We start from the raw sequence: 21211 nt of genomic DNA, 5'->3' as shown, positions 1-21211 counted from the left end.
GATGGTCTGGTGTGTAATCTGTGAGGGCAGTGTCGACCCATTTACCACACGTACTGTTACTGGTTGAGCTAACATTACCAGGGGAATTGCGTGACGTTGGGCGAAGGCAGAAGACATAAAATTGCCCTCCGCCCCAGAATCCACGCAGAGCTCTACCGAGTGGGTAAATGAGCCTATAGTAATTGTCCCCTTAAAGGACAATTTGGAGGCAAACGTCGCCGTGTCTAGTGTACCTCCACCTACTACTACTAGACGCTGACTTTCCCTCAACAGCTGAGGACATCTGGTGGCAAGATGTCCTGACTGCTGGCAAACATGACAAGCCTGGAGGGCACGAGCGATCCGGGACTTAGATCCCGCTCGTGACTCTACCATGGCCTCATGTGACTCAGGGACCAGGACCGGAGATTCCAGAGGTTTGTCAAAGGTGGGAGCCAGCTGAAACCTCTGCCTACACTGGGCTCGCTCTAACCTCCGCTCGTGAAAACGTAGGTCAATATGAGTGGATACAGTTATTAACTCCTCCAGTGTGGCGGGAATCTCCCTAGTGGCCAGAGCGTCCTTCACGTGGTCAGCCAGCTCCCTCCAAAATATCGGATTAAAGGCCTTATCCGCCCACTCCAGCTCAGATGCTAGGGTGCGAAAGTGGACGGCAAAATGGCTGACCAAGGACGAGCCCTGAGTCAATGCCAACAGCTGGAGTGCAGTATCATGGGTGACACGAGGTCCTAAAAAGACCTGTTTCAGAGTGCTCAGGAACAACGGAGCACTCTGCACCATATGATCGCTATGCTCCCACAGCGGCGTAGCCCACTCCAACGCCCTGTCCGACAGGAGAGACACAATAAATCCCACCTTAGCTCGCTCTGTGGGGAAACGTGCGGCCAGAAGCTCGAGATGTATAGAGCACTGGCTCGCGAAACCCCTACAAGATTTACTATCACCAGAAAATTTTTCTGGCAGTGGGAGGCGAGATAAACTCGGAACAGGGGTGGCAGTGGACATGGTTGCTGCAGCCACACTAGCAGCCTGTACAGCAACTGCGGTTATGTCCACAGCTGAGGTTATGTGCTCGAGAGCCGCCAACCTACCCTCCAGCTGCTGGATGTACCGCATGGATTGCTGTGTGTCCGCCATAACTAGCCAGATCCTGGCGCTAGTGTACTGTTAGGGTTGGCGGAACGCACCGAATATATATATTTATTAGAAGAAGTTGGTGCATTCGCCACCCGGGATCCACCGTGCAGGAAAGCACCTGCAGCTAGATATGGCGGTACAATTTAGTAATATAAACAGACTCTGTTACTTCACAGAGTCTGTTAGCAAGGATAACTGTTGTGAATTCCATTCTCGGGCTCCCTCCTGTGGTCGTGAATGGTACTTTGGTGAGTTCTGTCCTTGGACACCCTCTGGTGGCTTTAAGTGGAACTGCTGATCTTTGAGGTTGGCTTTCTCAGCTGCCCTCGTTTATTGCTGCTGCTGGCTTCCCTATTTAACTCTGCCCAGGTCGTTAATTCATGACAGCTGTCAGTGTCTCAGTACTGGTTCAGATCTCTCTTGGATTTCTCAGATGACCTGTCTACTCCAGCAGAAGCTAAGTCCTTGCTAGTCATTTGCTGTTCATCGGTTTTTGAATATATTTTTCAGTACATGCTATGTTTCCAGTCCAGCTTGCTATTATGATATTTCCTTGCTAGCTGGAAGCTCTGGGGGTGCAGAGCTGCACCTCCACACCGTGAGTCGGTGTGGAGGTCTTTTTGCACACTCTGCGTGGTTTTTGTAGTTTTTAATACTGACCGCATAGTTCCTTTTCCTATCCTCTGTCTTTCTAGAGAAGATTCAGCCTCCTTTGCTAAAATCTGTTTCATTCCTGTGTTTGTCACTTCCCTCTTATCTCACAGTTAATATTTGTGGGGGGCTACCTTTACTTTGGGAAATTTCTCTGAGGCAAGGTAGGCTACTATTTCTATCTTTAGGGGTAGTTAGCTCTTAGGCTGTGAAGAGGCGTCTAGGGAGAGTTAGGTACGCTCCACGGCTATTTCTAGTGTGTGTGATAGGATTAGGGATTGCGGTCAGTAGAGTTACCACGTCCTCAGAGCTTGTCCCAGGTTTTCTGTTTTAACCATCAGGTCACTTCGGGTGCTCCTAACCACCAGGTCATAACAGATAATGCTGTGCCCTGTTTGGCTCACAGAGGAACACAGCTACTTAGTAGAGCAGATGGTGGTCATGCAGTCAACTGCAAACACGCAGCTCCTCGCCAGAGGTGCCAGCATTCTAGGGGCTTATTTCAGCCGGGTCCCTGAATACACACACACCAAACTCCTCGCCGGAGTTGCCAGCATTCTAGAGGCTTATTTCAGCTGGGTCCCTGAATACACACACAAACATGACCACACTGGCGCTGAGCTCGTACATAAATTGACACTAGCGCATGGCCGTGCGGTCATGCGCACCTCTTATAGCTGCAGCAAGTACAGGACCTTCCTAGAAGGACCAATGAGAGACTGCCACAGACGTTGAACACCTTCAGGACCTTCCTAGAGGACCAATAGGATTTGCTGCAGTACCTGAGCATGTGACCCTTGATCTCCAATGAGAGATCTTACCCTGGGCATGCTCAGAAGAGGAAAAGTAGGACTTAGTCCCAAAGAGGTCTGCTTGCTGCTGACCAGTACTGGCCACAATGGCAGAAGCTGGAAGGACAGCAGAAACCCTTCACACAGTGTCAGACTGAGCATGACGCTAGGACTGACGCCTCCGCTGAGCAGGCTCCACTGCTGCAGGAGAAGAATGGGAGGCCGCAGCGGAGATGGATCGAGATTCCCCCTGTGCAGAGGCAGGAACTCGACCCCTAACAGAGTGTTCTTCACTTGAGTAGCTGTTATGAGGGGGTTTTTCTTCACCATGGAAAGGATTCTGCCATCATCCACCATTATTGTCTTCCGTTGATGTCCAGGCCTTTTTGAGTTCCCATGCTCCCCAGTGGGTCCTTTCTTTTTGCAAAATGTGCCAAAACTTGTGTCACTGTCTAAATATTTCTGGACCTAACTGTATATACTGTACTTACCCTTTATTTATTTTATTAATTTCTATAGTTTAGCTTTTCCCCACAACCAAAAAGCATACTGAGCGGTATAACTGACTTTGTGTAAAATTGATCAAGTAGAAGCATCTATTCACATTAGGTGAAAGTTTGCTTAACCTGCCTGGTAGACCAGTCACCTATCTAAGATGTAGGGGCAAGTCTTCTAGTTCTTCCCAGACAATAGATGTGGGAGAAAATAATGATCAGGCATGTTGGATTTCAACATACCCAATCCCTTTTTCCTGTGGTAGAAAAGCAGCTGGCACTTCCCTCTCTCCCATTGAAAATTCATGTATGTTTGCCCAAAATTAATATATATATGTAGAGAGGAAATGGAAACTGATATTAGTGGTCACAATCTTTTTACAGCACCATAGAATATGTTGTTTTTAATATCAGTAAAAAGAACAAAATCTACAATGATCAACTGTTTACTGACAGATATGATTAAGGTTACTACAATATACATGGACTCAAAACTTTATCAAAAGCTGTTGCATGGCTTTTAATGGGAGTAAAATCTCCAGAAAGTGTCATTATGCTGTAAGTAGATAAATAGCATCACTGTACTGTGGTGATAACTGCTTGTATGGCACAAGACCTCTGACGAAAGTGACTGGCTGCAACAGTCATGTTCACATCTCGGGCATGCCATCACTGCAAGTGAAAGACCAAAGGGCACCAGCACATTTCAAACACAGAAATCTATTTGTTAATGCATTATAAAGACGTGAATACAGCAAACCAATTTGGAAATCAGTTAGAAAAATGTGCTCATCTCTACTTGCCAATCACTGTTGCCCCTAAAGTAGACAAACTCTGCCCAGTTTTATTGCTTTCTTGGCCTGGCAATCTGTTCCTCACTAGGTTCTGTTCCAGTTCTCCACCTCGGCACAGTGGGTTCAGGATTTATTGGCAAGTTAGTTTGAAGCAAAAATGTTGGCTGAAAATTAACATTAAATGCAATTTTCTATATTAAGCTACAATACCACACAGGAAAAAGGGACAGTCTGAAACGAGAAGGAAGATAAACATGTTTTTATTTTTTCAGTGCAACAGATGGACCACCAATCCATGACAGTGGTGGATATGTAAAAATGTACAACTCAGGCTGGTAAAATTTCCTTAGTCAAATCAGCCTCTTCTCTTCTATGTATTTATGTCTGATGTCTGATCTACACATTAATAGTGAAAGGTTGTGGTTATATAGGTAAACCCCCCAAGTGTTCCGGTATGTATGGCTGTAGAGTAAGGTAACTTCCAAGCTCCTTATTTTTTCTCAGACTAATGACACATTTTAGTGCTGATACTACACTGAGAATGCTTACAGCGTGCAACAGTCAGTGATTCACAGACCGGTAAATGTTTGCTATGATTAAGATGAATACATAGTCTTATTCTTTTGTTATGACTATTTACAAATTGCCTATTATGAATAATTTGCTCATTGATTTAGAAGCATTTTATTTATATATTATTGATAAATTAACTTTCAGTTTAAAAATTGACAACATTGATCGTCATAATGTGAATATATGTGTGTATATATAAAGCTCTGGCAAAAAAGAAGAGATCACTGCACAGTTTTATAAAAATCAGCTTCTCTACATCTCTGACAGCCATTCCATTCCAGTGTCAGTTGAATTCCAACCAGAGTACACCTCATTCTACATAATGTGCTTCTGATTAGGTGATCACCTTAACAAAATCTTATTTAATGAAGGAAAGTATAAAAAACCTTGCTGTGATGTTCACAATCCTGAATAGGACAAGCTGGATGGCAAAACAAGTGCTAGTTATATCCCAAAAGTAATAAGAATGACAAAATTAATAACTTTTAACCATGCCAAAGGAGTTGAAAAGAAAAGTCTTGAGTGAGGAAAAGAAGGGCTCAATTCTGGCTTTACTAGCAGAGGGACACAGTAAACGTCATATTGCCTCCATCCTTAAAATTTCTAAGACAGCAGTCCATTACAACAAGGTCAAGCAGCAGACATTGGGGACAACGAAGCTACAGACTGGTTAAGGGCGAAAATGACTCTCCACTGACCGGGATGACTGTCATCTTATTCAAATGTCACTCAGCAAACACAGGATGACATCAAGTGACCTACAAAAGGAATGGCAAATGGCAGCTGGGGTGAAGTGCATGGCAAGAACAGTTCGTAACAGGCTCCTAGAGGCAGGACTCAAGTCGTGTAAAGCCAGAAAAAAAGACTCATCAATGAGAAGCAAAGGAGAGCCAGGCTGAAGTTTGCCAAAGGCCATAAGGATTGGACCATAGAGGACTGGAGTAAGGTAATCTTCTCTGAAGAGTCTAATTTTCAGCTTTGCCCAAGACCTGGTCGTCTAATGGTTAAACAGAGACCTGGAGAGGCGTACAAGCCACAGTGTCTTGCACCCACTGTGAAATTTGGTGGAGAATCGGTGATGATCTGGGGATGCTTAAGCAAGGCTGGAATTGGGCAGGTTGTTCTTTGCAAAGGACGTATGAGTCAAGCCACATACAAGGTTATCCTGGAAAAACTGTTGATTCCTTCTGCTCAGGCAATATTTCCCAACTCTGAAGACTGTTTTTTTCCAGCAGGACAATGCGCCATGCCACACAGCTAGGTCAATCAAGGTGTGGATGAAGGACCACCACATCAAATCCCTGCCATGGCCAGCCCAATCTCCAGACTTGTACCCAATTGAAAACCTCTGGAATGTAAACAAGAGAAAGATGGATAATCACAAGCCATCAAACAAAGAAGAACTGTTTAAATTTTTGTACCAGGCGTGGCAAAGGTCACCCAAAAGCAGTGTGAAAGACTGGTGGAAAGCATGCCAAGACACATGAAAGCTGTGATTAAAAATCATGGTTATTCCACAAAATATTGATTTCTGAACTTTTCTTGAGTTAAAACATTAGTATTGTTGTTTTTAAATGATTATGAACTTGTTTTTTGCATTATTTGAGGTCTGCAAGCAATGCATTTTTTTTGTTATTTTGACCATTTCTCATTTTCAGAAAATAAACACAAAATTTATTGCTTGGAACTTTGGACACATGTTGTCAGTAGTTTATAGAATAAAAGAACAATTTACATTTTACTCAAAAATATACCTATAAAGAGAAAAATCAGACAAACTGAACATTTTGCAGTGGTCTCTTACTTTTTGCCAGAGCTGTATATATATATTTGTGACAAAGTCACTGGTAGAGTGTTGGGTGATATGTTTCACTGCCCTTTATTCGAGTGAGCCGATCTACCACAATATATATATACACACCCTTATATACACGTATTTTTCTTCCATTTTGTATTACTATTATACTTACCTTTTTCTCATTACATATAACAGGCGTCATTGCTTATGTACGGCTGTTTTATAACTGTTTGATAACTCTTCAGCGGTATTGCGAAGAGTTTTGTGGATGGAGGATACTCCCTTTATCACCTCAGTTGAGGTGCCAATGAGTTGTCATGGCAAATGAGACCAAACAAAGACCTCCAGACCTCCCATGTATGATTTCATACAAGTTAAATCTCCAGATCTAGAAATTAAAGGAAATAAGAATATAAATGTTTAATAATTTAAATAACATATTTTGTTAAATGTATTTACACAAGATTATATATTTACTATTTAGTGATGATATCATGTTATCCGAGCATGCAAGGGTTTTATCCAAGTATCTTGGGCGTACTCAATTAATATGTTTAAGTACTCGCGACTGCATGTTGCTGTTAGGTGCAATACATGCTGGGGCTGCCTAACAAACAGGCAATCCTGCATGTTTTGCGGGTGTCCCATAGCTGCAAAACATGCAGTCGTGAGGACTCGAAAATATTAATCGAGCAGGCCCAAGATACTCGGATAACACACTAGCATGCTCAGATAACACGATATCCAAGCACCCTCGTAACTGTGAATGGAATGTCACAAGCACTCTCCTCTATTCTTGAGTAGAGATGAACGAATTTGATCAGGTCCCTGCTTATTTGGCAAACTTACCGAATAAGCTGCAGAGGGAGCCAACACACAGGCTCTCCATGCATGTGCGGTGTTATGATCCTAGAGGCTTAGGATCACAAATCTAACCAGCTAAGTAGAAAATAATAGGATGAGCTCTGGGGATGTGGTAACTGGACTAACCGCAAACCTGATCCTAACCGCACACACTATAGGCAGCCGTGGAACGTTTCCTGAAATCCTAGACGTCTCTTCACGGCCTGAGAAACTGACTACCCCTAAAGAGAAAGTAAAGACCTCACTTGCCTCAGAGAAATCCCCCAGAGATATAGATGCCCCCCACAAATAATAACGGTGAGTTAAGAGGAAAAGACAAACGCAGAGATGAAACAGGTTAAGCAAATGAGGCCCGCTAACGCTAGGTAGCAGAAAATAGCAAGGGATCTGTGCGGTCAGTAAAAAACCCTATGCAAAAATATCCACGCAGAGAATGCGAGAACCCCCACACAAACTAACGATGTGGGGGGAGCAACTCAGCACCCCAGAGCACCAGCAAGCAGGGAAATCACATATTAGCAAGCTGGACAAAAACTCATCATATACTAGGAAACATCTTGAACACAGATGAGCAAAAATAAGCAAACAGAACTTAGCTTCTCTTGGAGAGACTGATAACGGATGTAGACAGGAGCAATCAGAATAGCACTGAATACAACGGCAACAGGCAAGGAATGAAGGACCAGGTGGATTAAATAGGAAACCTAACTAGCAGATGACGAGACAGCTGATCCTGCCAGAAACCTGCAAAATAACAAAAAGAGCCACCAGGAGGAGCCCAAAGAGAGAACTCACACAGTACCACTCATGACCACAGGAGGGAGCCCGGAAACAGAGTTCACAACAGTGCGGTGACTGTGACACAGCCAGTGACACATGCAGCTGCGGAGCCGAACAGCTGATCAACCGGCGCGCTCCATGTATCCGGGTTCCTGCTGTAGCTTATTCGGTAAGCGCTATAGCTTGCCGAATGAGCAGGGACCTGATCAAATTCGCTGATCTCTACTCTTGAGTGACAGCTGAAGTGTCCAACTATTAGACCACAACAGCCATCAATCAAGAGAAAAGGGATTTTGAACACTTGCAGGACCAGCTTTGTGGATTGAAACTCTTCTTTTACAGAGATGCTAAAAATTAAAATACAGAAATGTTATGGTTAAACTGGTTTTCAGGTCTTCAAACTAGCAATGTCAGCTGTTTTTAGAGGGTCAAAAGTTATTAACAGATTCACCCAGTGTGTCTGTTTACTGGCCACTCTTTGACATTGAATTCTATCTAATCTTAGATGGTAGTCATTTGATTACCGTATATTTAGAAACCTAATCACTGTTCTAATAATGAAAACCCTATGCTTCCAAACCCAAAGAGAATTGGTGGTTATTTTAGCATTTCTGTGGGAAAGTCCAGTTGAAGGTTTTTTCCCAAATGTCACCAATTTCTACATCATTGTAGAATGTAGTTTTTACCAAAAGTACATTTGTATTTCTTTGTCAACCTGGTTTTAGGTAAGAAATTACTGTAACTAATTATGGTATTTTATAGTGTAATTGTACTTTCAAGCGTTGTCATAGATACACTTCAGAAGTTTTAAAGGGTGCAGGTTTGGGTGATGAAACCCCTGTCCATAATTTAATTGAAAGGCCAATGGCACTTAGCAGCTCTGATAAGAAAGAAATACACATGGGCATTGCAAAATAATTCCACTGGGTCCTACAGGGATGTATATGAACAACTAATGTGATGACAAAAACAGCATCACATCATATGAGATTTCCAAACACACAAGAGAGTATTGAGAAGTTATCAAATTATCTTTTTTATTACATAGTCATTGACAGAAATATAGAATTTTTAAACCTCTTAATACCATACAATGTTACGCCATCAGAATTAGCAAATAGTATGACTGTGGCTCCATCTTCAGAATTAGGAATTAGGAGAGGCAGAGATCCTGTCCAAGCCCATCTCGGTACAGTTGCAGTAATGAGTTTACCTTAACAACATTCATTAAAACTATTTTTTTCCACAATTCCTAATATAGGAAACAGTCTTTGGACCCTGGCAATGAAAATTGTCTATACAATGTACATGTATTTTACCTTACCTTTTGCCATACGTTTTTCCTATTTCCATACAGTGTCTTGGGGAATTCAAAAGTAAGCCTAAACCACACATCCTCTTGTCTTTTATTTCCCACAGCACAGGAAAGGCTGGGAAAGTAAGGTTTAGACTTTCCACTGTGCTCTGCATGCCACAGTGACAGTCATCTTGAAAGCGGGACAAGTGCAAAGCCAATCTGAGCAGTAGAATCATCGGAAGAAAAACTGAGATACTAGATACTAGAAACAATTACGGTAATTATTTCAGCTTTAGTTTTTTCAACACATTCCCAGTGGCTCAGATCAAAGTTGCCACTGCATGCCTAAAGGTCCGTGAAAAAATCGTACTGCACACAGATGTTATCAATGTGCTCTTCTTTTTTCACTGACTGTTTAATAGGAGAATCTTGAGAAACCTCCATCAGTTTATTTCTTTGCATACAAGGAAATCTGATGAAACTCTGATTGTAACACCTGACCAAACATTGATCAAAATCTGATAAAAAACACTGATGAAACTTAGATGAAAAAAATCACTGATGTCTGAATGAGCCCAAACTTCAGCAGAACACCTTGAGATTATATGGAAGCAAAAATCTTCTTTCTTTATGGGTTTAGCAGATGTCTTGGCAATAAGCTTTTCGAATGTCCAGAAATTTTTGAAACTTTAGTGGTATTCCACCAGAGAACCCCATTTAGAGTTTGTTAGTCTCCGTTCCATTGACAACTTAATTTGCTCTAAGTTTGGCCGATAGCTATTTCACCCAACTCCCCCATAAACGGGAATACTTTGCTCTGTGTTTTCTATTAGAAAGCCGCTGCCAGACACCTTTGGCAGCGGATTATCTCCCCACTGAACAATAGGATCAGCCGCTGCAATTACAACTACCAGATCCTTCTCTCTCCCTACACCATCTGTCCAGGGAGAGTTGGGAGTCCCTCATTCAAATTAGATGGTTGTGCAATCCTAACAAAATCTTCGGTTTGTTACGAATTTTTATTTAATCTGTTTGGTGGTCTTTACAGAAGCAATCAACAGACTTTATGTGTCCAGCTATATGATAAATAGCTGCCATCATTGTTGGAGATACCTTTTAAGGGTCTTTTGTACACAACTATATTATGACTATGCAGCGGAGTTGAGTATTAAAGCCAAGCACGTCATTGTATTCCATCCTTTCATGGGCTAGTGCTTCCAATAAATAAAAAAAAATATTGCTATTATTTTTTAGAAAATTCAGGAAATATTATAGAAGCATCCAAGAAGTTGAAAAAGAAATAGTCAATTCGTCAGCGGCCGTACAGTAACAGTATGATGAAATGGGCCAGGCAATTGTGGTGGAGTTTCAGCAACTGGAATTAAAAGTGTATTATGATTAAATTTACATAAGGGCTCGTGCAGACAACCGTATTTTCGGACTGAGTGAGATCCGAGGAAAATATCAGACATGTGCACGACCCCATAGAATAACATTGGTGCGAGTGCAATCCAATATTTTGTCGGATCGCGCTCTGACCGAAACAACGGTCGTCTGCATGAGACCATATACTGAGAAAACAGCATTACTAATAAAAAATCATTCTACTTAACATGATACATTTGTATTACGGTCACCCTAATGACCAGGAGAGTTGTAGCCACCAGTTTTTTTCCAGAATAGAAACATTTTATACTCAATCATACCCCCAAAAAGACTGCAACTTTATTTCTTAGTCACTGACCTTTATTTTGCCTGTGAGTGTTTTTAAAAGCAATTTAATGATGTATTGTGTGTCTCTTTTTTTCACGGAGACGTGTTGCCATAGTAATTCTTCGCCAGCTTAGTAACAATGAATACTGACTGATGTATTTTTTTTTTACCTACATAACAAGTGCCACTCCATCTTCAATTATTTTGTCAGCAATGAATAATTTTGTACCTATGAAAATCACTTCTTATCAATATTGTGAAATCAGTGGACTTAATTAATTTGTCTTTGTGAGAAAGTGCAAAGAGATAAATCAGTCAGCCACTTGAGTTTACTGATAAATGAAGTCATAAAAGTCTTTCTGTCACTTGTATGTTGAAATATTTGCACATTTTCATCTATTTTTCATTACATAGTTATCTTCCTAATATAAAAAAATAAAGTGCTGAATATCATACAAATATTATCCATAAGGTGAGACTAAATGATGCCCCAATCAGTCTTCCATAGTACATTTGTACTTTTGTTAGGGCACCCTTTTGGAAGTGAAAGTATTACTCCCTGCTCTGATGGCGACCCTCAGTTATAGTAGGATGCAATACCTTATCTATTGGGTCACTCAAGTATTAGTGATCACTCTAAAGTTGTTTTTTTTACATAAAGCATACTATTGTACTTTCTTGGATCTTGTTGCTCTGTTGTCTTCTTGTTGAACAGGAAAGGGACTATGAAAATGGCAAAATTCAGAATTTGTTTCCAAGTCTCTCCTGTTGTGTATCCGCTTTTTGGGCTCCCCTGGTGGTTGCTGGTGGTACTGGTGACTTGTTTGCACTTTGCTGCTTCTGTTCACCTGCTTCCATCAGCGTTTGGGAGTTTCCTATTTAGCCTTGCTCTCCAGTCATTTCCTTGCCGGTCATCATTGTAACCAGAGCCTTCGGTTGCATGTTCCTGCTACTAGTCTGCTGATCAGCTAAGTGGACTTTGTCCTTTTGTTTTGTATCTTTAGTCCAGTTTGCAGTTTTTGTAATTCTCTGTAGCTGGAAGCTCTTGCGGGCTGAAATTGCCACTCCTGTGTCATGAGTTGACACAGGAGTCTTAAAGTAATTTCAGGATGGTTTTTTGAAAGGGTTTTCAGTTGACCGTGAAGTCCTCTTTTGTATCCTTCTGCTATCTAGTAAGTAGACCTCTCTTTGCTAAATCTACTTTCATACTGTGTATGTCTTTTCCTCTTATTTCACCGTTATTACATGTGGGGGGCTGCTATCATCTTTTGGGGTATTTCCCTAGAGGTAAGCCAGGTCTGTTTCTTCCTCTACCAGGCTTAGTTAGTCCTCCGGCTGGCGCGTGGCATTTAGGAAGCCGTAGGTATGCTCCCTGGCTACTATTAGTTGTGTGGTAGATTTAGCTCACGGTCAACTCGAGTTTCCATCACCCGAGAGCTCGTTCGTTATTTATATGTTTCTTACGTTCCCTTGCCATTGGGAACCAGGACAGTATGACCGGCCATGTGTTAAACTTATTGGCAGAAGAAAGGAGAGAAAAAGGAAGTCTGTAAATTTTTTTTTTTCTTTTTCCCTATGCTTGCTCCATAGTTGGATCAGTTGTATTTCAGCTCTAATTACTGCCTTTGCCTTTCTCTCCTTATAATCCTTGAATGGCTCTGAGCTCACCTGTTTAAAGATGGATCCTCAGAGTTTGGCTGCAGGTTTAAATAATCTTGCTACGAAGGTTCAAAATTTACAAGATTTTGTTATGCATACTCCTATTTCTGAACCTAAAATCCCTACACCAGAGGTGTTTTCCGGAGATAGATCTCGGTTTCTGAATTTCAAATATAATTGTAAATTATTCGTTTCTCTCAGACCTCACTCCTCAGGAGATCCTGTCCAGCAGGTTAAGATTGTAATTTCTTTGCTGCGAGGTGACCCTCAAAATTGGGCATTTTCATTGGCACCAGGGGATCCTGCGTTGCTCAATGTGGATGCGTTTTTCCTGGCTTTAGGGTTGCTTTATGAGGAACCTAATTTGGAGATTCAAGCTGAAAAAGCTTTGATAGCCCTATCTCAAGGGCAAGATGAAGCTGAGATATACTGCCAAAAATTTCGTAAATGGTCTGTGCTTACTCAGTGGAATGAGTGCGCCTTAGCGGCAAATTTCAGAGAGGGCCTTTCTGATGCCGTTAAAGATGTTATGGTCGGGTTCCCTGCGCCTACAGGTCTGAATGAGTCCATGACAATGGCAATTCAGATTGATCGGCGTTTGCGGGAGCGCAAACCCGTGCACCATTTGGCGGTATCTTCTGAAGAGACGCCAGAGAAAATGCAATGTGACAGAATTATGTCCAGAAGCGAGCGGCAGAATTATAGGCGTAAAAATGGGTTATGCTTCTATTGTGGTGATTCTGCTCATGTTATATCGGCATGCTCTAAACGTACTAGGAAGGTTGACAAGTCTATTTCAATTGGCACTTTACAGTCCAAATTTATTTTGTCTGTAACCTTGATTTGTTCATTGTCAGTTATTACCGTGGATGCCTATGTGGACTCTGGCGCCGCTCTGAGTCTTATGGACTGGTCCTTTGCCAGGCGCTGTGGGTTTGATTTAGAGCCTCTGGAAGTCCCTATACCTCTGAAGGGTATTGATTCTACACCTTTGGCTTGTAATAAACCACAGTTCTGGACGCAAGTGACTATGCGTATGACTCCAGACCATCAGGAGGTGATTCGCTTCCTTGTGTTGTACAATTTACATGATGTTTTGGTGCTTGGATTACCATGGTTACAGTCTCATAACCCAGTCCTTGACTGGAAAGCTATGTCTGTGTTAAGCTGGGGATGTCGGGGGGCTCATGGGGACACTCCTATAGTGCCCATTTCGTCATCTATTCCATCTGAGATTCCGGCATTTTTGTCTGATTATCGTGATATTTTTGAAGAGCCTAAGATTGGTTCACTCCCTCCTCACAGGGATTGTGATTGCGCCATAGATCTGATTCCTGGCAGTAAATTTCCAAAGGGTCGTTTGTTTAACCTATCTGTACCTGAACATGCTGCTATGCGCGAGTATATTAAGGAGTCCCTGGAAAAGGGACATATTCGTCCTTCTTCATCACCTTTAGGAGCCGTTTTTTTCTTTGTCTCTAAAAAGGATGGCTCTCTGAGGCCTTGTATTGATTATCGACTCCTGAATAAAATTACAGTCAAATATCAGTATCCGTTGCCTTTGCTGACTGATTTGTTTGCTCGCATAAGGGGGGCTAAGTGGTTCTCTAAGATTGATCTTCGTGGGGCGTATAATTTGGTGCGAATTAAGCAGGGGGATGAGTGGAAAACCGCATTTAATACGCCTGAGGGACATTTTGAGTATTTGGTAATGCCTTTCGGCCTTTCTAATGCACCTTCTGTCTTTCAGTCCTTAATGCATGATATTTTCCGTGAATATTTGGATAAATTTATGATAGTGTACTTGGATGATATTTTGATTTTTTCTGATGACTGGGAGTCTCATGTTCAGGAGGGTTTTTCAGGTTTTGCGGGAGAATTCTTTGTGTGTAAAGGGTTCAAAGTGTGTTTTTGGGGTTCAAAAAATTTCCTTTTTGGGGTACATTTTTTCCCCTTCTTCTATTGAGATGGACCCTGTCAAGGTTCGGGCTATTTACGACTGGACGCAGCCTACTTCTCTGAAGAGTGTCCAGAAATTCTTGGGCTTTGCTAATTTTTATCGTCGATTTATAGCTGGTTTTTCTGGCGTTGCTAAACCTCTGACGGATTTGACTAAAAAGGGTGCTGATGTTGCCAGTTGGTCCCCTGCTGCCGTGGAGGCCTTTCGGGAGCTTAAGCGCCGCTTTTTGTCTGCCCCTGTGTTGCGCCAGCCTGATGTTTCCCTTCCCTTTCAGGTTGAGGTCGATGCTTCCGAGATTGGAGCGGGGGCGGTTTTGCCGCAGAAAAGTCCCGACTGCTCAGTGATGAGACCTTGTGCGTTCTTTTCGCGAAAATTTTCGGCCGCCGAGCGAAACTATGATGTTGGTAATCGGGAGCTTTTGGCCATGAAGTGGGCATTTGAGGAGTGGCGTCATTGGCTTGAGGGTGCCAAACATCAGGTGGTAGTTTTGACTGATCACAAGAATTTAATTTATTTGGAGTCTGCTAGGCGCCTGAATCCTAGACAGGCACGTTGGTCGTTGTTCTTTTCCCGGTTTAATTTTGTGGTCTCGTACTTACCGGGTTCTAGGAATGTGAAGGCAGATGCTCTTTCTAGGAGTTTTGAGCCTGACTCTCCTGGGAATTCTGAACCTGCTGGTGTCCTTAAGGATGGAGTGGTTTTGTCTGCTGTCTCTCCTGATTTGCGACGTGCTTTGCAAGAATTTCAGGCGGATAGACCTGATCGTTGTCCGTCTGGTAGACTGTTTGTTCCTGACGAGTGGACCACTAGAGTCATCTCGGAAGTTCATTCTTCTACTCTGGCAGGTCATCCGGGAATTTTTGGCACCAGAGATTTGGTGGCTAGATCCTTCTGGTGGCCTTCCCTGTCTCGAGATGTGCGTGTTTTTGTGCAGTCTTGCGATGTGTGTGCTCGGGCCAAGCCTTGTTGTTCTAGGGCTAGTGGGTTGTTGTTGCCCTTGCCTATTCCGAAGAGGCCTTGGACGCACATCTCTATGGACTTTATCTCGGACCTCCCTGTTTCTCAGAAGATGTCTGTCATCTGGGTGGTGTGTGACCGTTTTTCTAAAATGGTTCATTTGGTGCCATTGCCTAAGTTGCCTTCCTCATCTGAGTTGGTCCCTCTGTTTTTTCAAAATGTGGTTCGCCTGCATGGTATTCCGGAAACATCGTTTCTGACAGGGGTACCCAGTTCGTGTCTAGATTTTGGCGGGCAGTCTGTGCCAGGTTGGGCATTGATTTGTCTTTTTCGTCTGCATTCCATCCTCAGACCAATGGCCAGACGGAACGAACTAATCAAACTTCGGAGACTTATTTGAGGTGTTTTGTGTCTGCGGATCAGGATGATTGGGTTGCCTTTCTGCCGTTGGCGGAGTTTGCTCTTAATAATCGGGCTAGTTCTGCCACTTTGGTTTCTCCTTTCTTTTGCAATTCAGGGTTTCATCCGCGTTTTTCATCTGGTCAGGTTGAATCTTCGGATTGTCCTGGAGTGGATGCGGTAGTGGATCGGTTGCATCAGATTTGGGGACAAGTGGTGGATAATTTGGAATTGTCCCAGGAGAGGACTCAGCAGTTTGCTAACCGCCGTCGTCGTGTTGGCCCCCACCTTCGTGTTGGGGACTTGGTGTGGTTGTCTTCCCGTTTTGTCCCTGTGAGGGTTTCTTCTCCTAAATTTAAGCCTCGGTTCATCGGTCCTTATAGGATTTTGGAGATTCTTAACCCTGTCTCCTTTCGTTTGGACCTCCCGGCATCTTTCGCTATCCATAATATGTTCCATCGGTCGCTGTTGCGGAGATATGAGGTACCGGTGGTTCCTTCTACTGAACCTCCTGCTCCTGTGCTGGTGGAGGGTGAATTGGAGTACGTGGTAGAAAAGATCTTGGACTCCCGTATTTCCAGACGGAGACTTCAATATCTGGTTAAATGGAAGGGCTATGGTCAGGAAGATAATTCTTGGGTAACTGCCTCTGATGTTCATGCCTCGGATTTGGTTCGTGCCTTTCATAGGGCTCATCCAGATCGCCCTGGCGGTTCTTGTGAGGGTTCGGTGCCCCCTCCTTAAGGGGAGGGTACTGTTGTGTATCCGCTTTTTGGGCTCCCCTGGTGGTTGCGGGTGGTACTGGTGACTTGTTTGCACTTTGCTGCTTCTGTTCACCTGCTTCCATCAGCGTTTGGGAGTTTCCTATTTAGCCTTGCTCTCCAGTCATTTCCTTGCCGGTCATCATTGTAACCAGAGCCTTCGGTTGCATGTTCCTGCTACTAGTCTGCTGATCAGCTAAGTGGACTTTGTCCTTTTGTTTTGTATCTTTAGTCCAGTTTGCAGTTTTTGTAATTCTCTGTAGCTGGAAGCTCTTGCGGGCTGAAATTGCCACTCCTGTGTCATGAGTTGAGTCTTAAAGTAATTTCAGGATGGTTTTTTGAAAGGGTTTTCAGTTGACTGTGAAGTCCTCTTTTGTATCCTTCTGCTATCTAGTAAGTGGACCTCTCTTTGCTGAATCTACTTTCATACTGTGTATGTCTTTTCCTCTTATTTCACCGTTATTACATGTGGGGGGCTGCTATCATCTTTTGGGGTATTTCCCTAGAGGTAAGCCAGGTCTGTTTCTTCCTCTACCAGGCTTAGTTAGTCCTCCGGCTGGCGCGTGGCATTTAGGAAGCCGTAGGTATGCTCCCTGGCTACTATTAGTTGTGTGGTAGATTTAGCTCACGGTCAACTCGAGTTTCCATCACCCGAGAGCTCGTTCGTTATTTATATGTTTCTTACGTTCCCTTGCCATTGGGAACCATGACACTCTCCTGTTCCTTAATGCTATATTAGACTTTCCTGGCAATTGAAGCATATCGGCATCAGCTTCCATAAGTGGCCTATAGAAATGCTTTCTTGATTTGCGAACTTGTACTCTTCTAAGAATGTTATTAAATGCATTTATCTTTTGCATGTAACAGATGCAAACTCAGACTCGTGAGCAATCCTTATGTTCCTACTTGGTTATTGAGAACTGATATGATTTAAGATTTAGAACAAATGAGTCTAGACCATTTGCTGTTTTTGTTGAAAAATAAATATAGGATTATGATAAGCTTAAAAAAGTTAATAAAGTTTGAAACATTGATAACTTATGGTACATAGAGCTATTATATATAGGACATTTTTGTAGTAGGTCTGCCATTTTTGTGGTTCTTGTATGCCTTAATATAGCTGAATATTTATAGTCCAAAAGAACATTCAATGCCAGTGAGTAAAAGATCATATGTCTGTTGGGAAGCACTCATTTATCATTTCTCATGGTGCCAATATATCCATTACTGAATGAGGTAATGGAATCGCCCTATGGGGAATAAGCAAAACACCATCCCTGATACAGCACTGGTAATCAATCAAAATGGTAGAGAAAGTGACACAAAAATTATTCAAAATATTCATAAACCTGCAATATGCCTTATACACTTAAACCTATAAATATCTGGGCACCCACTCTGTAAAGAGCAAACAAACAGTAAGCGACCCCTAAATGCGGCCCCTACAAAAACATTGCGTTAGCGCAATCCGCAAGCGCTAGCGCTAAACGGATTGCCCTAACGCAATGTGAACCTAGCCTAACACTGTTGCTCCTAAGGTCCCAAAACGTTCCCATAGTTGCAAAGCTGGGGTAAACCGATGTGTTACAAGTAATAGGCAAACAATATATAGGTAAAAAAGAAGAGTGCTGATATTGGGAGAGGGTCTGATTTTGTGATTATGTTCTTTAGATATCAGAATATAAAGTTCCAGTGCCAGATATAATACTGTTATGAAAAGTATGGTTAATGCAATGTGTTCACGCGAAGCTTGGTTTCTGCTGCCTAATCTTCACAGCCAAATGTTCTCGTCTGCTCAGATTGAGGGATAGTTCCTTCATTCAGCAGATGGTGAATCTCTGTGCTTCTTTTTATGTTTTTCATTAGCAGAACAATTTATGCATATAGGAATACTGCACAGTATCACCAATTCCCATCATTGACCTCATTACAGAGAGAGCAATACTTGTGAAACCAGGGAACATGCAATTTGGAGCTCTTTTAGCAGCTGTTTATTGGGTGGATATCTTGGGCACCACTTTATTTTCTCCCTATATACACGTGTCCGTGTCTGCTGAGAATTGATATACAACTTTTAATTGGTTTCTTCATCTTCGTCTATCATCTTCTTTATCTATTCCCCACTCCCTCAAGATGGCTGGACCATCACTGTAAATACACACCTGTACTTTGTGTCATCCCCCCACCTCATTGTAGATTGGTAGATTGTAAGCTCTCACAAGCAGGGTCATCTTATTTTGCTTTAATTATTGTATTGCTTTGAACGTTCTTACTTATGACTTGTATATGAATTGCTAAACTGTAAAGCGCTGCAGAGTATGTTGGCGCTATATAAGTAAAGATTATTATTATAAAATTAGTGGTATCACAGCAGCTACAGAACGCCTTTATTGAAAATCGATTATGCTCAAAAGATGCTACATGGGCAAAAAAGGCATTTAGCTTTGAATGCCTCTGTCTCAGAAAACAAGGGCATCTATAACATGGGTACAAAATGTTAAACAAGGGAAAGGTATGACGTCCTGCGATATATATTTTGAGAGCAGTATACTCTGCTTGGCATTTAGCTGAAAAGGAGATTTGAGAGGAGCATGTGATGTGTCACATGTCTTATCTCAGCCAATCAGTATCTTGGCAGCATTATTTAGATAACCTACAGGGCTGAAATCCCAATGGCTCTGGCAAATGTCCTTTTCAGCTAAGCGAATAATTTGGTATACAGAATCCTAAATCAATGTTAGTGAAAGAGCACGTAACAGTTCCTGTATGAATGCTGTTGTTTTTATTGCAGAGGAGAAATCTGTGTTCAAGATTCTCATTTGTTAGCCAGTTTGTAGAGAGGGTACAAAGAGGACCTATAGAGGAACTGACCTGTCCATATATTACAAAGACAACCCCCAAAGAAAGCCCATGCTACTGCCATCTTGGTCTTTCTATGAAGCCTAGCTCAAGGCTGGGCTTCGTAATTGTTTTGTATTATCAATATATACTTCAGTGCTAAAGTATTGCAGTGTATAGCGAGTGATCAAACAATCGCAGGTTCATGTCCTCTAGGGGCATGAGAGAGGGAGCTTAAAAAATAATTAAAAATAAATGTAAACATGTTTAACAAATGATAAGTACTTAGAAAAAAATGAAATTTTTAATCACTGTCTTTTTTCCAAAAAATTAAAATGAAATATTATAGGTATTTATCTGTCTAATCTATAAAAATATAACATTAACCCATACGGTAAATGTCGTTAAAAAAATCAAACTGCAAACCTGCCACTCTTCAGTGCTGCCACTAAATTATGCATTAAAAATCAGAATGTTTTTTGCATCCACAAATGGTGCCATTCAAAACTACAGCTTGACACACAAAGAATAAGCGCTTAAACAGTACCATCAATAGAGAAATAAAGAATTTGTGTCTTAAAAAATGGTGTCCTCAACCACGTTTTTATAAAACTCTGAGTTTGTTTAGATTGCTAATAAAAGAAACAATATCAATTTTGTGTGAAAACAAAATTTTCAAAACATTTCAATTTATTCATTATCAATGAGATTATTAATAGCTGTCTGAGGAATGTTCTGCCTCGATGAATGCACGTGGACATGAAAATCATAAAGGTTTGCTAATGGCAGCTCCCTTGCAATTTCATGGAACATCATACCAGGCGAGGGTACGTCACACCAGTCCTACTCCTGGGATTAGTGTAGCATGGCATTAAGTACTGTAGTTGAATCTCTATTCTTCATTCCAGGTATATAGACAGCTCGGTGTTACATTGACTTGATCATGGAACCAGTGGTACACCATTTCTCCAAAGTGTCCCAAGAGCTGTTTTTCACCATGACACCGCCAAAGCTGCATGTTGCTCTTACTACTGTACTGTGAGCAGCCTGCATGGCCAAAACTTGCTGCTATCGCTTGCAGTGTCTCCAGATTTCTTTGGTCAGCAATTGCAAAGGGAGCTGTCAGCAGCAGATCTTGATGATTTGTGTGCCTAAATACAATCAGCATATCAGAACATTCCCCAGAAAACAATAACCTCATTGTTAGCATGCAAGGTGTTTAAGTGCGTGTATTTCTGTGTGAATAAATTGAGATGTTTTAAAAAATTTGCTTCCATATTGCCATCACTTGTATATCATTAACATGACTATCCATTCTGTGATTTGCATAGTTCCACAACTTTTTCTTCTCAGTGTTGCAATTTCAATGTTGAGGAGAGTTTATATATAATATATATATTTAGAAATATACTGTATAGTCTGTTTGCCCATAAGGGTAGGGTCCTCTTCCCCTCTGTACCAATCAGTCACTATTATTTTGTTATATGTTCCTCCTGTTGTTGTATGAGTTTCCTCCAGCTTCTCCGATTTCCTCCCACACGCCAAAGACATACCGATAGGGTATATAGATTGTGAGCCCCAGTGGGGACAGTGCCGATGATGTATATAAAGCGATGGTGCTATATAAGTGAGTAAAATAAATAAATCATAAAAGTCATTTTGTTTATTGTAATTTATATTTATTTTTGTATATGATCCCTTTTCACATAAATAATAATAGTAATAATATATAATTACATAAATAA

At 41.8% G+C, this 21211-nt stretch overlaps 1 long non-coding RNA gene across 2 annotated transcripts in view; it reads left to right on the top strand.

Annotated features, from left to right (window-relative positions):
- Window positions 1–21211, top strand: part of LOC143815534 (uncharacterized) — a 76085-nt gene that overhangs the window by 50760 nt on the left and 4114 nt on the right. The window lies entirely within an intron of this gene.

Source organism: Ranitomeya variabilis, chromosome 3 (genome assembly GCF_051348905.1).
Source record: "Ranitomeya variabilis isolate aRanVar5 chromosome 3, aRanVar5.hap1, whole genome shotgun sequence".
In the NCBI taxonomy this organism is placed as follows: Eukaryota; Metazoa; Chordata; class Amphibia; order Anura; family Dendrobatidae; genus Ranitomeya; species Ranitomeya variabilis.
This window is presented reverse-complemented; position numbering and strand designations above follow the sequence as displayed.